This window comes from Solanum stenotomum, chromosome 2, assembly GCF_019186545.1.
Source record: "Solanum stenotomum isolate F172 chromosome 2, ASM1918654v1, whole genome shotgun sequence".
NCBI classification, from domain to species: domain Eukaryota; kingdom Viridiplantae; phylum Streptophyta; class Magnoliopsida; order Solanales; family Solanaceae; genus Solanum; species Solanum stenotomum.
The window spans coordinates 56,448,482-56,464,496 of NC_064283.1; the positions used below are offsets into that span (position 1 = coordinate 56,448,482).

General features: G+C 39.5%; 1 protein-coding gene across 2 annotated transcripts in view; it reads right to left on the bottom strand.

The window, feature by feature from the left end:
• The window catches only part of LOC125856733 (mediator of RNA polymerase II transcription subunit 15a-like), a 162,649-nt gene that overhangs the window by 74,393 nt on the left and 72,241 nt on the right, over positions 1-16,015 (bottom strand). Inside the window, exon 4 of one of the 2 annotated variants that reach the window (XR_007445554.1) lies at positions 5,930-5,965. The exons of the other annotated variant lie outside the window; for it this stretch is intronic. The gene's annotated coding sequence lies outside the window, so the exon portion shown is untranslated. Of the gene's footprint in view, positions 1-5,929; positions 5,966-16,015 lie in introns of those variants that run through there. 2 annotated transcript variants of the gene reach the window in all.

A 16,015-nucleotide genomic window follows, 5' to 3' on the forward strand; every position in this document is an offset into this window, starting at 1 on the left:
GTAACATGATTGGTAGAACCCCGGGAGGCCCTACCCAAGCCACTTAGCATACATCAAACAATATAATAGAAGTAAAGAGTTCAAAAGATAGCATTTCATACAAAAGAGTTTGACAAAACTGGAAATCTAACATAAGTCTCAAGGCAGTCTATTACATCATAGAGAAAGATATTTGGACGTAAGCCATTCATCACATAAGAAGTCTGCAAGATAGAAAAAACCCTACAATCAAAAAAATAATCTCGGCCCTCAGATCATGAGGACTCACCAATCTTCAAAAGCTCAAAAGGATCAACCAGCCACGAGTATGGGGAATAGGATTGTCGGACCCTACATTAGTGAAACATTGTAGGCACAAGTATGATAAAAATGTATAAGAGTTAAGAAATCATGCTAAAAAGACTTTACATGACATGCAATGACCAAGCTAAATAATAAAATAACATGTTAGAAATCAAAAGTCATAAATGTGGTCAATGCAAGCTAAAAACCTTATAAAACACATATGAGTTACTTTAGGAAGTAACCTTTGTTCATTATTGTAACATCTCGCCTTAGCAAAGAGCTAAATTTAGAAAGAACTAAATTGGAAAAAGCCAAGTTGAGAATTTTGCATGTTATGCTTAAGTTGTGAGTTTTGGGTCAACTTTAAACAATCATTAACTTTCAGAACGGGATGAGTTAGGTGGCCCATAAGATATCAAATAAAAGTTCTTTGAATCTTCTTTCCAATGCCACCGAGTTTTCTAAATTTTGAGTTCTAATAAGGGAGATATGCCTGTTTGAAGTCAGCATGTCCAGTTAAGGAAATTTACTCGAATTAGTGAGGGGTTTTTTGGTCTTTTCCTTACCCCATCAGCTTTAAAAAAAATAGTAATATTTTAGAGGTGTAAAATAATTTGGATCAGTTTTATAACTCTAAGTTACTCTTAGGGTTTTGAGAGGATTTAAAAAGGAGAGGTTCAAGGCGTTCATCAAGATTCTTGAGATTTGTCGAGGAATTTCGCCAAATTAAGGTACGTAGGTTTTCATAGTATTGGTTTCACTCACCCACATGACAATCATGTAAATTTCATCCGTAATTTCGTTCTTGAGGTTGAATGATTTGAATTCTTGATGGATGTTTTTGAGGTTTTGTTCTTCATGCTTTGATTATGGAGTTTAATGAATTCTTGAGGTGAGGATTTCAATATTTGAGGGTTGCTCTTGAGAAAAAGAGAGTAGATTCTCATGTACTTGTATTTGGTAATTGAATCTAATAAAAATTTGAGGAAATCAATCGATTCTAGGCGAATTAGAAAATGTGAAGAAAAAATTGTCGAGTCGTTCTAGGGGAGGGGTAGCGTGACGTGCCACAGATGCGCCAAGATGGATGGTGCTCCACCCTTGTAGTGCACCAAAATGATCCCTCTGAAGTTCAAGGTATGGCGCCCCACGCCAGCAGTGCGCTAGGGTTGCCTGCCCCCACTCCTTTTCCGTCATTTGCTCCGTCTAAGTTCTTTTAAAGTGTACCTTAACTTCTTTCAATTTCAAACCAATCTATAATACATCTAAACATCGAGATATCCTTCATAAAATGAATCATAGCCCTTGAATTCATAATTCAAATTCAAGGTAGAGTTAAGAGTAAAGTCTTCAAAGTTCTTTAGAGTCATTCTGAGAATTCTTGTACAATCTTTTAACACTTTAAGACTTGAGTATAAGGATAAAGAGAGTTGAGTTTTCATTTTTTGAAAATGAATATATGGGAACTAAATATTCCCAAGAGTAGATGTTTTTACATTTAAAATGAGAGGAAACATCGATTTCTAAATGAGTTCCTGAGGAGTTTTTGAGTATAGTCTCTTTTAAGAGAATGTTTTGAGTAATAGTCTCAAACTTTGAGGATGAGGAAATACTTTTAAACATATGATCTGATTTATATTATTGGGAGTAGTATTGAGTACCGATATGGCGACGAGTTTAAACAACTCAGAGTCCTCATAATCCATGTTGCCAATGTGGGTAGAAAGGGTCATACTTTTTGGATGATTTCTTATTGCTTTTTAAGGACAACTTAGTGGATCCACTTAGTTGAGGATGTCTTATACTCTGGAAAGGTATAGGAAAGTTCTGGAGTGTGGGTGAGACATTGTACCATCACATAGGTCATATTGATAGTTGTGGGTTAGAGAATCTCCCAAATAAGAGTTCTAATTGTATTTGTAAATACATTGAGTTGTTATCTACTATTTAAATAATTTATATAAATTGCATCTTTATTGTTGTTTTTAAACTATATTGAGTTGAGTATCCATGAGTTGAGGTTGAGTTGAGGTGAGTATGTTTCTTTCTTTCCAAGTTCAAGATTTTATGTTATGTTCAGTGTTCCTCTTACATGCTCGTACATTCAATGTACTGATGCCATTTGACTTGCATCATTTCATGATGCAAATACAGGAGATTAGGGTCATCAACAGGCGCTTCGTCGATACCACAACAGTTCGAGTTAGCTTTGATGAGCCTTCTTCCTTTCGAAGGATTCAAGTTACTTATTCAGTTATGATAGGATGTCGTGGGTCTTGTCTCGACTTCCATATTTGTCATTTAGAGGCTTCATAGATAGACAGTGGAGTTTGAGAAGTCTGTTTCATTTTCTTTTATTAAATGTTTTAAAGACTTGAGTTGCCTATTTCAGGCTAGTTGAATATTATATTATATTCTGAGTTAATGATTTGATACTTTTGAGTTAAAGTTTTACATTTGAGTTCATCTTGTATTAAGTACGTCTTCTGCTGAGAGTTGAGCTAGGCCAAGTTTTCGCTTGGGACCAGAAATGGTTCTCGAGTGTCGGCCACGTCTAGGGTGTAGGCTCGGGGCATGATGATTATTGTGCGAAGTTTACCTTTAACCGACATAGACTATGTGAGCTATAACATGGAATTCGGTGCCAAGGTAAGAACCATAAAACTTGAGCTGAACTGGATCCACAAGCTAATGTCTATCTAAGACAACCTATGGTGGCACATAGTTATATGATAGGAAGATCGCTATTAGAAGCCCGACCTTATCTCGATGCTAAGTATAAATACCACGGAATAGTCATTAATCATATTTTGTCAACTACTTTATGTTTCCTGTTCAGTCAATTATCAGTACATATACAAGAGGAGTTCATATCCCTATCGAATAATTCATTTTTTGTGTTAATCTTAGCCAATAATGTCTCCATCTTTTTCGAATGAATCTCAATTTTCTCTAAATGGTTCCTCAACCATGCCTAACCTTTTACTCAACATGCGCTCAGAGGCATTATCAAGAGTTCAAGAAAATGGGTGCACAATATTAGCTATTGTGAGGTTTAATGCTATAAAAGTTTGCCAAAAAATTGACATTGACAAGTAATCTACTGATTAATATAAGAGAAAATGGTCAAATGCCCCCTCATTCTATTGTCTGATTCTCAACTACACACCAATACTTTATGGGGGTCCTATTACCCCCCTTGAAGTATTTAAATAGATATATTAACACCCTTAAATCATCATGTGGCATAGCAAGTGTATTCACTTTCCTATTGGCAAGTGTGAGACAAATAAACAAGTCAACATTAATTTATTTGACAGCTGTCAGTTCATAATTAGATACTAGAATAATTAATAAATTTAATCAACTAAAATCACACATACAAACACACACACTCTCGCACATCTCTAACCATCCCCTCTTTTACAAATCTCTTCAACTTGACTTGTTTCCATGGCTATCAATACAAGAATTTTATCTTTTCATACTTTCATTTTTAATTCACACAATACTTTTCAGTAGCAATACCTTTTAAATCTTCCTCTAATTTTAGACAGAACAATAAACGAAAGAAAAAAGACCACTTCAAATCCTTCACCTAGATGGAGAATAATTTTAGCTCGACCTCAAAAGATAAAATTGCAGCTTCCATCGGAGACATCTTTTCATTTATAGTAGCAACTGAAGTTTCTTAACTGCAATTGAAAATGGGTATTAAAATTTGAGATTTCTCAAGAAAAAATTCATCTTCAAATTCATCAAGAAGTGCAATTGGAAACCAATAGGAAAAGAACTATCTTCAAAGATAACGATGAACGCAAATTTAACAATAACAATTGAGTTTTGTGCAAATAGATGATTGGGAAAACATTTAAAAAAAAAAGGGGCAAAGGTTGGTGGGTATAATGTGGTGTGGTGGAGATGAAGGTGGACTGAAGGAGATGAGTCATCCAGAAACAACGAAGAAAAAATAAAATGAAGATTTATGAAGAGGAAGAATGACGATGAGATTTGGTAATGGTGATTAGGGCAAGAATGGTAGAGAATTTTTTTTTAATTATTCTGAGAAAAATAGGCGCGTGTATTACACTAGCCAACAAAGATTTGAGGGTGACGTTTTAAGGGTGTTAATATCTTAGTTTAAAATATTTCAGGAGGGTAATAGGACCCCCGTAAAGTATTGGTGTGTAGTTGAGAATTGTGTAATAGATTGACGGGGCATTTGGCCATTTTCTCTTAATATTATTATCACAAAAGAAAAATCAGCTTATAATGGTTCTTAACGAATTTTATATTTGAAAACGATTAAAATATCATCATTATTTAAGGAAACACACTTTACGAATCAGAGAAATAGATTGAAGAAAATACTAAAAAGAGAGGCCATAAATTTTTTTGAGGAAAAATGTGACTTTTGTTTGTAGTGTTGCTAAAGATTCAAACAAAGAAAATTTTGGAGATGGATATTTCAAATTTTAGTCTGGTTCCCACATAAAATTTAAGTAATTTATTAGAATAATTGCAGTGCTTTCTATATAATCTAGGGTAGGATTCATAAGTTGGTTCACAAGTACTTTACATAATCCAGGGAGGAGTGCATGGGTTCACGAGCACTTTACATAACCATTCATGTTCTCAACGCTCATCAAGTTTTGTGCCAGAACTCAATCTATCAATACCAAACGTAACAAAACCATTCCATACTTAACACATTCCATCATAACTACCATCTAATCAATCAAACGTAGAAGCCTATCAAACTCAGAAGCAATATCTCTCCCACATGAATCCAACATAGGCAGCTGACGTGCATATGTAAATTGTTCCTGCGAAGGATATAACGTGCAAGATATGATTAGTAACTTACGAGTAAATTGCGAGAGATCGTTAGCTTTACATACAAAATCTTAGAAAGAAATAAAGGAAATCAACAACAACATCGCCATGTAATTCAACAAGTGGGATCTAGGGAGGGTATGATGTAAGCAAACGTTACCGTAGATAGGTTGTTTCTGATAGACCCTCGGCTCAAAAGAAATGTAACCAACACAGGAAAGTAACATAGAAAAAGAGGGAACGTAGTAGCAATGCAAGAAACAAGTGTAGCAACAAATATTAATACACCGAGGAGAAAAAGAAACTCCGAGCTACCTAAATCATTCTACTAGAAGTACGACAACATTCGACTCTCTACTAACCTTCTACTCAAATCTTTGACCTCCATACCTTCCTATTTAAACACATGAGATCTTAGAAAAAGTAGAAGTAACACTAGTGATCAGTCATAACTTAAGAGATTTATACTGGGAAAATAATCACAAGTCCCGAAGTTATCAATCCCCCTACCCGCCGCAAGAAAAAAAAACTCTACTAGAAATGTAGATGCATGTTAACACAAGAGGAAAACAACTTCAACAAGGTGAAGATAGTTGAATTATCCAAACAAGTTCGGACTGCATACCTAACTTGTATGGATGGAAGGCAGAGGAAGTTGCCCTTGCAATGGAGAAGAAGTAGGCTTGTGCAGATTTTTGCAACTTTGAAAGAAACTTATGTAATTCTCAACCGAAAGCAGTCTCTCCTTTTGAACAAGATTAATATTATGTTTGTTGAGCCGCAAGAAAAGCATAATGCGTTCCAACGTCATCTTGAGTTTTTCAATTCTCTCATTTGGAAGACTCTGATTAAGAGAGTCATGCATAAAATCAAAAGAAAAAAAAAGAATCAGTTTAGTAAGTCTTGTTTCTTGCCCTTTGCTAACCTTTGAACTCATGCTTCAAGAACTTCCCACGGCAACAAAAATGGGAGGAAAGTTTAAGAAATGACAAAAAGAGACAAATAACATAGCTCACAAGGTTCACACAATTAAGCAGAATGATGACTCAAGTGCTTTTAAATTCAAATAAATCAAGCTCTTTCCCGAAGAACTAGGGAAGCCTTAATTACTTAATTGAAAGCAAAACAAACAACCATAAAATGACTCATGAAAATAACTCTTTTATGATGTCCACTACCGGCCACCTTGACTTTCACAATGCTTCAACAGAAACAAATGATGCAACTGCTAGAACTGAAAAGGAATTAGCCGCATTACAACATATTCCCACTATGAGAACACTTTTTCTCAAGATGACAATCAACAGGATATGAACCAAAGAAGCAAAAACGAGAATTAAATGTGTTGAGCTTTCAACATCAGTTCCAATAAGGCAATAACCAATAGCATACAATATGCATTACACCTTGGTGCATGCTATTTGCAAATGATGGTGTGTCATTTTATGGAACTTGCAAGGGAGCCAACCAAATTTTGGAACTATTATGAAGAACTTAGAGGGATGTTGATGACATACCTGCTGCACTTTATAAGCAATTTTCTCGTTTAAATCATTGAGGTCTGATAAATACATCTCCCTCATAGACTTGATCTGGATTACAAATTTTCAATAAGTCAATTGCGGAAATGTCAAGAATGCATTCCCATGTGGTTAGGTGATAATACTGATTAACATGTAAATGGTAAACTAAGTTACTGAACTTTGCTTCCTTTAGCTTCTTGGTGCTCAATTCAAGAATACAACTTCCTCAATGCGATCATAGACCAGTTCAACTAGGAGGAATTAGAATATAATTTTTTAAGTTAGGTTGCGAGATATAACACAGTTTAATGGCAATCATTATTTTTTTTTACTTTACACCTTTATCATAAATGAGGTAAAACGAGGGGAAACAATGAAATAATAACAATGTAGTTGGCTTCACAAGTGAAAAACGATGGAATGGAGAATACAAAGCATGTTACTGTTATATGTTTATTCTTGGAAAGTCTAAGTATTCCAACTTATTACTAGCTAGTAAACCAAGTCGGGAATGTAAGTAGAGAAGGACAAGTTTCGAAGACGGAAGCATTGAATTTATCTATAATAAGAAATAAAATAAAAAAGTAGGAAAAGTATACCAATTAATACAGATGAACGGATGTCTTTTCACAGAGAACATCTTATAGCCATATATTCAGGTATATACTTCTTGCATGAATAGGTTTATCCCTCAAATTAGCGATTAAAGATTTTAGTTGCCGGAAAGAAAATTGGTGACATGCCATGAAGAACTTTTACCCCAACTTACAGAAATATTATATATCTCATGAATTAAGTTAACATGATCGCAGTACTCAACAACTAATTTTCTCTAATCAATTAATTTATCAAAATATACTTCATTTCTAAATTATGGCAGGGCATACAAATTTATTTTTTTGTCATTGGCAATATGGGACCAAGACAAGCTTTACAGAGCACCATCACAGTGAGGATTAATAATGTTCGTTTCTAACAAGTTACCTGTTAACATGATTAGAAATCTATTACCTCTAAGAAACGGAATACATAAAGCACCTTGAGTGGAGGGGTATGGTCATGAATTTAGATGTACAGTTGGTATGGAAAACCTCGTCTATTACTCTATAATCATAGGAAATATTTCGAAACATTCAGCTATTTCCTATAGTGTTATAACCAGCCAGTTTATCAAACCATGCCAATCAGCTCCATTTGCATTTTCCGTCTGAACTGTAAAATGTAAAATGTACAGGTGCTATAAGTAAAGAAAAAATTGATGACAATGTTACATATTTCAAGCATATTACCTCCCACTAACAATATGTACTAGGTAAGTCTGTCCACTAAGCCTATGAAAGATGGGGAAAATCACCTAATATTTGTTTTTGTCTCTGTTGGGATTCAAATATGAGATCTCATGGTTCTCAACAAATTCATTGACCAATACACCACACTCTTCCGTCCACATGTACTTGTCTTAAGAAGTTAAGTTTCCACTTTTATGATTATTTGGTAATATATTAATATTTCTATCTTTTAATTTACACTATTATAAAAGTACGAACCTCCGACACAAAATTTCATTACCATTAATAAATGCACCTCTGTTGGATAATATTGTTATTACAATTAATTTTTACACTTCTTTTGAGCCAAGAGTCTATGTTCAAGTAAGATGTGCCTCTCTTACACTAAGAGCTTGAAAGAAACCTCACTAGTAGGATTACACTAAGACATACGAGGGATCTGAGACAACTAATCGAGATTATAGTTTTATTTTTATTGGATAACAATTCTGAGAGGATAATTAATTCGGGAAATGTAATGATCTTACATAGTATAGCTTGACACAACCCAAAACCAGATGTGATGGCACATGCCCAAACCCCACCGGACACGTCAGCCTAACACTCAAAAACCCGACGATACAGAATTAATAAAGCAAGAAATAGATAGAAAGATAAGAGGAAGTCTTTAACTAAACTCAACATAACCCCAGAATTGGTTGTCTCATGTACAAACCTCTAATACAGAATCTGAATAAAATATACAAGTCTCATAGTAAAGTTCTAGAATAGAACAGAACAGTAAATATAGATAACTTGAGGGCACGTCTGGAATAAGTCACTACCTCTCAAGTAAGTCTGGAAGCTCTAATCTAAATATGAGTAACAAGCTGGATCTGATAGATCTGTCAACCTACACAACTGTGTAGAAGCAAGGGTGAGTACCAAAAGCAACAGGTACTCGCAAGTAACACTAAACTAAGCTAAACTAGCGGCTACAAACAACTCCTTTCAATCCCAACCGAACCACTGAAACTTCATTCTAACAGCGAACCAACAACCTATACCACACAATTCATAATCAACAGATATATCCAACAATGTCTCAACATCAACCTCATACCTCATATAAGAGCAAATAGATCATATATCACATGAAGAGGGGCAAGTAGGTAAAATCCACACACCACAGACAAAGATGAAGTCAAATGCGATGCAAATGCAATAATGATGTCATATAGTCGTGATGCATGTCTGTCCTAAGATACACATCTATTGACGTAATCAGACCACGCTAAATACTCAAATCAGAACCCATGGGGGCAACACATGTACCATGTATCACCGCCGGAACCAGATCCCTTCGGCATCCAAATCGCTAGCCAGAGCTAGTCCATCTCATATATCTCTAGCCGGAGCTAGTCTCAACTGTGTCTCATATCCATCCATCCTCATATCAATGTCTCAGAACTCATGCAACAGATAGTTCACACATGTGATGAATAATGACTTTGCACATGTCATCAATCACAATCATATCACGATCACATCATAGTATGACACATCATCTGTCTCAATCATAGCCTACTCATGCTCTTCTATCCTCTCAATATCAGTTATCACATGACTTATTCAACAAATTAAAGTCACATATAACACATTTAGCTCGTTTTATTCCCCATCTTTCATTTACAACCATTTCAATCAACAAGTAAAACCCATCCTCAATCCCCATTACTCCCCAACACAATTAGGAAAGTAGTCATGTGTAGTCTAAGAGTTTAACAAAGTTTAGGAGTCTCTTGCCTCAAAACACTTCAACTAGTAACTCAAATCTGAGTTTTACCCTTCCGAGCACGCTCTAAATCACCACAATCTATTCATAAATGGAATTCCACAATCAATACAAATCTAACAACACCAATATCGTGAAATTTGGAGAAAAAGGGGAAAATGGTCAAAAATCTCGTTTTGGAAAAATATTCTCGAAATCTGGAAATTTTTAGTGAAAAATGTTCCCAAGAAATTTAGAATCCAACAGTGGAAACCGTTTCGAAAAAGGAGTTGAAATGAGTTCACAAACTCAATTTTTCTATTAAATTCGGATTAGGCAAAAACCTCCAAATTATACACTTGAAATCTCAAATTTTGATGTTAAAATCCATAAATAATCGATGGAAATCAAAGATATAAGTTGGAAATAACTTACCCAATGAATTCCTTGCGAAAAACCACTTGAAATCGCCTATTTTCGAGCTCTCATAGTCTAAAAATGGAGAAATGGATATTTTCAAGTTGTGGGAAAATAGCTACTGATTTTGAGTTTAAAAAAAGACTGTTGTTGCAGTTAAAACACAGCAATAACACCAAAGTTTAAGTCCCCGTTGGACCCTCGGGATTCGTTCGGAATCTCGTGCACACAAACTAAATATGCACCCCCACTAAATTCGACGTTCCGGACCTAATGGAACCGTCGGAATTTTAATTCGAGGACCCCTTGACCCGAAATTCAATAAGATGCCAAGAAACTAGTTTAACGCCAAAAAAATTCGAAACTCAAACGGAGCGTCTAAAAATTCAACCAAGGCTCATTCTAGACTTAGAATCGCCTCCCGAAACCAACGGTACTCTCGGAATTTCAATCTGAGCCTCTGAACCTCATATGTTGACCAAAGTCAACTCTTTATCAAAATTTCACAGCTTTAGCAACTCAGGACCTCAATTTTTCGTTTCAACTCCGTAACTTCACACAGACCCATTTCGACATTCTAAAACTGCCGGAATCGACGAAAATCCGATTCGAGTCTCGAAACTCCAAATGACTCGAAAAAACACTTTTTAACCAACTTTAACTCATAAAAACTCAACTTCTCAAAAACTTAACTTTTTACCAACTTTTCCTCAAACCAACTTTACAACCACAAAACATGGGACTCGGGGCAACTACCGAAAGGGCAAAATAGTCATTTCCACAAAAAATTTACCAAAATGACCTTTCGGGTCATTACATCATTCAACACTAAAAATCATGTTTGTCCTCGAACATAAAGTAAAAGAAAGTACCTGAAGCCTCGAAAAGCTGGGGATATCGGACCCGCATATCATCCTCAGACTCCCAAGTCGCCTCCCTATCTGATCGATGCCTCCACTGAACCTTCACTGAAATGATGTCCTTGGTCCGGAGCTTGCGAACCTGTCTATCCAAAATAGCTATAGGCTCCTCCTCAAATGTCAAATCTGGACTCAACTCCACTGACTTAACCGAAATCACGTGAGACTCATCCGGAACATACTTCCGGAGCATTGAAACATGGAAAACTGGATGCACGGCTGTCAAACTAGGTGGCAAGGCTAACTTGTAAGCCACCTCTCCCATCCTCTCCAAAATCTCATATGGGCCAATGAACCTAGGGCTGAGCTTGTCCTTCTTCCCAAATCTCATCACACCCTTCATGGGCGATACCCGAAGCCAAACTCGATCACCCACCATGAACTCTAAGGGTCGAACCCTCCTGTTAGCATAGCTCTTCTGCCTACTCTGGCAGTCAAGAGCTTACTCTGAATCACACGAACACGCTCTATATCCTATCTAAGAATACCAGTACCAAGGGAGTCCACCTCCGCTGAATCAAACCATCCAATAGGTGATCTACACCGCCTACCATACAGTGCCTCAAAAGGTGCCATCCCAATGCTATAATGATAACTGTTGTAGTAGGCGAACTCTGCCAAAGGCAAATGCTGATCCAATCTAGTACCAAAGTCGATCACGCAAGCCCGAAGCATGTCCTCAAACACCTGAATAGTCCTCTCATACTGACCGTCAGTTTGAGGGTGAAAAGTTGTGCTCATGTCGAGTCTAGTGCCCAAATCATGCTGTAATGCTCTCCAGAAATGAGAAGTGAATACTGAAACCCTGTCAGACACAATGGACACCGACACTCTGTGTAACCGCACAATCTGATAATATAAATATGAGCCAACTTCTCCGCTGTATACCTCACTCAGACCGAGATGAAATGGGCAAACTTGGTCAGTTTGTCGACGACCACCCATATAGAATCATAACCACCCACGGTGGTAGGCAATCCAACTACGAAGTCCATAGCAATCCTCTCCCACTTCCAAGTAGGAATGGGCATCCTCTGAGTCACACCACCAGGCTTCTGGTGCTCACACTTGACCTGCTGACATGCCAAGCACCTAGCCACAAACACTGCAATATCCCTTTTCATCCCGCACCACCAATAGTGCTGACTAAGATCATGATACATCTTCGCCGCTCCAGGATGAATAGAATACCTAGAATAATGAGCCTCCTCAAGAATCAATCTGATCAAATCACCAACCTTGGGCACACATATCCGGCCCTCAATCCTCAATACACCCTCAGAGTCAATCTTAGCCTTCTTGGCTTCACCACTCATCACCTTGTCCCGGATGAGACATAACTTCCCATCCTCATATTGATGCTCTCTAATCTGCTCCATCAAAGATGAACAAGCCTCAACGAAGGCAAACACACCTACACTCTCCTCAGAAACCTGAAATCTCAGTATGCTGTCAAATAACCTCTGAACATCCCGAACCAAAGGCCGCCTCTCAACACTGATCGCGACAAGACTCCCCATACTAGGACTCTTCCTACTCAAGGCATCGGCCACAGCATTGGCCTTCCCGGGGTGATACAAAATGGTCATGTTGTAGTCCTTGAGCAACTCAAGCCACCTACGCTGTCTCAAGTTCAGATCCCGCTGAGTGAATATGTACTGTAGGCTCCTATGATCAGTAAATACCTCGCAATGAACACCATATAAGTAATGTCTCCACAGCTTAAGCACAAAAACCACAGCCGCCAACTCCAAATCATGAGTGGGGTAATTCCTCTCATGTGTCTAGAGGCATAGGCTACAACCTTACCCTTCTGCATCAAAACACCTCCAAGTCCAACACCCGAAGCGTCACAATAAACAGTAAATCCAACACCCTCCTCTGGCAAAGTCAAGACAGGTGCTGAAGTCAATGGGGATTTGAGCCTTTGGAAGCTCGCCTCACACTCGGGTGACCAATGAAAAGGAACCGTCTGCTGAGTCAATCTGGTCAACGACGCAACTATAGTAGAGAATCCCTGAACAAAATGTCGATAATAACCCGCCAAGCCAACAAAACTCTGAATCTCGGTAGGTGATGTAGGTCTAGTCCAACCCTAAACCGCCTCAATCTTGGCCGGATCAACCCTAACTCCATCCTTAGACACCACGTGCCCTAGGAAAGCCACTGACTCAAGCCAAAACTACACTTAGACAATTTGGCATGCAGCTTCTCATCTCTCAACTTCTATAGCACGGCCCTCAAATGACAAACATGATCTGCCGCGGTCTTGGAATATACCAAGATGTCATCAATAAACACAATCACAAAGGAATCCAGGCATTAGTGAGCCCAAATGACATCACCAAAAACTCGTAATGACCATATCGTGTACGAAAAGCTGTCTTCGCCATATCTGAAGGCTTAATCCTCAACTGATGATACCCAGATCTCAAGTCAATCTTAGAGAACAAGGCTGCCCCCTGAAGCTGATCAAATAAGTCATCAATACGGGGAAGGGGATACTTGTTCTTCACCGTTACCTTGTTCAACTGTCTATAGTCAATACACATCCTCATCGACCCATCTTTCTTCTTCACAAATAAGACCGGTGCACCCCAAGGCGACACACTAGGGCGTATGAATCCTTTACTCAATAAGTCCTGAATCTGATCCTTCAACTCCTTCAACTCAGCTGGAGCCATACGATAAGGTGGAATAGATATGGGCTTGGTGCCCGGCTCCAAGTCAATAGAGAAGTCAATATCACGAACATGAGGAACACCAGGTAGATCTTCGGGAAACACATCAGGGAACTCCTGAACCACTGGAATAGACTCCATGGTTGGTGACTCAACTCCAATATCCCGAATAAAGGCCAAATAAGATAAACAACCCCGGTCAATCATCCTCTGAGCCTGAATATGAGATATGACTCTGTTGGGATACGAACCACTAGTCCCTCTCCACTCCACTCTAGGAATACCCGGAATAGCTAAGGTGACAGTCTTAGCATAACAATCAAGAAGCGCATAATAGGGGGAAAGCCAATCCATACCCAATATGACATCAAAGTCTAACATATCAAGAAGAATCATATCCACCCAAGTCTCATACCCCGATAAGACAACAAGACAAGATCGATATACTCGATTCACCACTAAGGGTTTACCTACGGGTGTAGAGACTCTAATAGGCACATACATACGATCACAAGTCAACTCAAGGCCGAAAGCAAAATATGTAGAAACATATGAGAATGTAGAACCAGGATCAAATAACACAGAAGCAGGCCGATGACAAACTGAGACGATACCTGTGATAACTGCATCAGAAGCCTCAGTCTCGGGCCTCCCAGGAAAAGCATAACACTGGGCACCTCTACCCCCACTCTGTGAACCTGAGGCGCCACTAGCACCTCTACCCGAAGCTCATCTGCCTCTACCAGATGCCTGTCCCCGACTCCGACCCTGACCTCTAGCCGGAGGTGCTAAATCTCTCTCTGGGACCGCGGAGATAGTACGGTGTGGTCCAGACTGAGTCTGATGTGGACACTGATGAATCAACTGGCCTGGATCACCGCAACCATAACAAGACCTCGGCGTGGATCCTGACTGTGAAGAACCCGAAGTAATGCTATAACCACTTCGACTCGAACCTGGAGGACCCCAGGTTGCTGGCCCACCCTCGATAGCTGGTAATGAAGCATGTACTGGCCTCTACGCTGGAAGGACCCGCCTCCCCTGTGTGGGCCCCTACCTCCTGACGAGGTACCCGAATACTGACCACCTGTACGGACCCTCTTGGGCCCACCAAAATCATCCCGCTCAAGCAACTCAGCCTCTCTGGCTGCACTCACTATAGTTTGGAAAGAAACACCCTCTCGAGATGATCTGAACACATAACTACGGATAGTGGGAGTCAAACCCCTAACAAATCGACGAATCCGCTCAAGTTCACCCAAAATCAAAGCAGAGGCATGTCTCGACAACTGACAGAACCGAGCCTCGTAATCTGTTACTGACATGCTACCCTGCACCAAACTCTCAAACCTCATACAGCTCTCCTCTTGTACACTCCAAGGGATGAAACGACCTTCGAAGGCACTAGCAAACTCACTCCACTCCATGGGAGGAGATCCCGCTGGTCTCAAACTCATCAAGGTCCTCAGCCACTCCCTAGCGACACTGCGTAACTGAAGGGACACAAATCGAACGCCCCTCTCATCTAACATGCGTACCGCCGCCAACATCTCTCGACTCATGTTCAAAAACTCGTGAGCATCATCAGTCTTAGTACAATGAAACTGAGGTGGTTTCAACTTTTGAAACCGCTCATAGCAGACCTGGTCATCATCTGCCAAGGCCACCTCAAGGGCCGCCGATACACCTACAACCGGTGCTGGAACCTGCAGTGGCTGAACCACCGACTTGGGAACCACTGGAATCTGCTGCTGATAACCAGGGGCCTGTGCCCCTACCCCAGCCTGTAACCCCGCTGGTATACCTGCTGCACCCTGAGCAAGACGCTCCAATAACCCCAACATCCTGTCGAGTCTGTCATCATGAACTGGGGGTGCATGGCCCACAGGAGCCTGCTTTGCAGCTACTCCAATCTGAGGCTCAGGTGAAGGCTCTCTACCTCGGCCTCGGCAGGTGCCACTCCTCTGGTACGGCCTCGACCACGTCCTTGGCCTCTAGCCCGACCTCTACCCCCCACTGGGGCCTCAACTCTAACCTCGGGGGCTGTCTCCCCCTTAACTCCGGTAGCTCTAGTCCTCGACATCTGCCAAAAACAACACGCGATACTCAGCACCCACGATAACAACCTCGCACGATAAGAACGTAATGAAAAAAAAAGAAGTCTTTCCTAACAGTCTTCATAGCCTCTCGAAGATAAGTATAGACGTCTCCGTATCGATCCTCGAGACTCTACTAAGACTTGGTTTGTACATGTGAGACCTTCGAACCTGGGCTCTGATACCATTTAACACAACCCAAAACCGGATGTGAT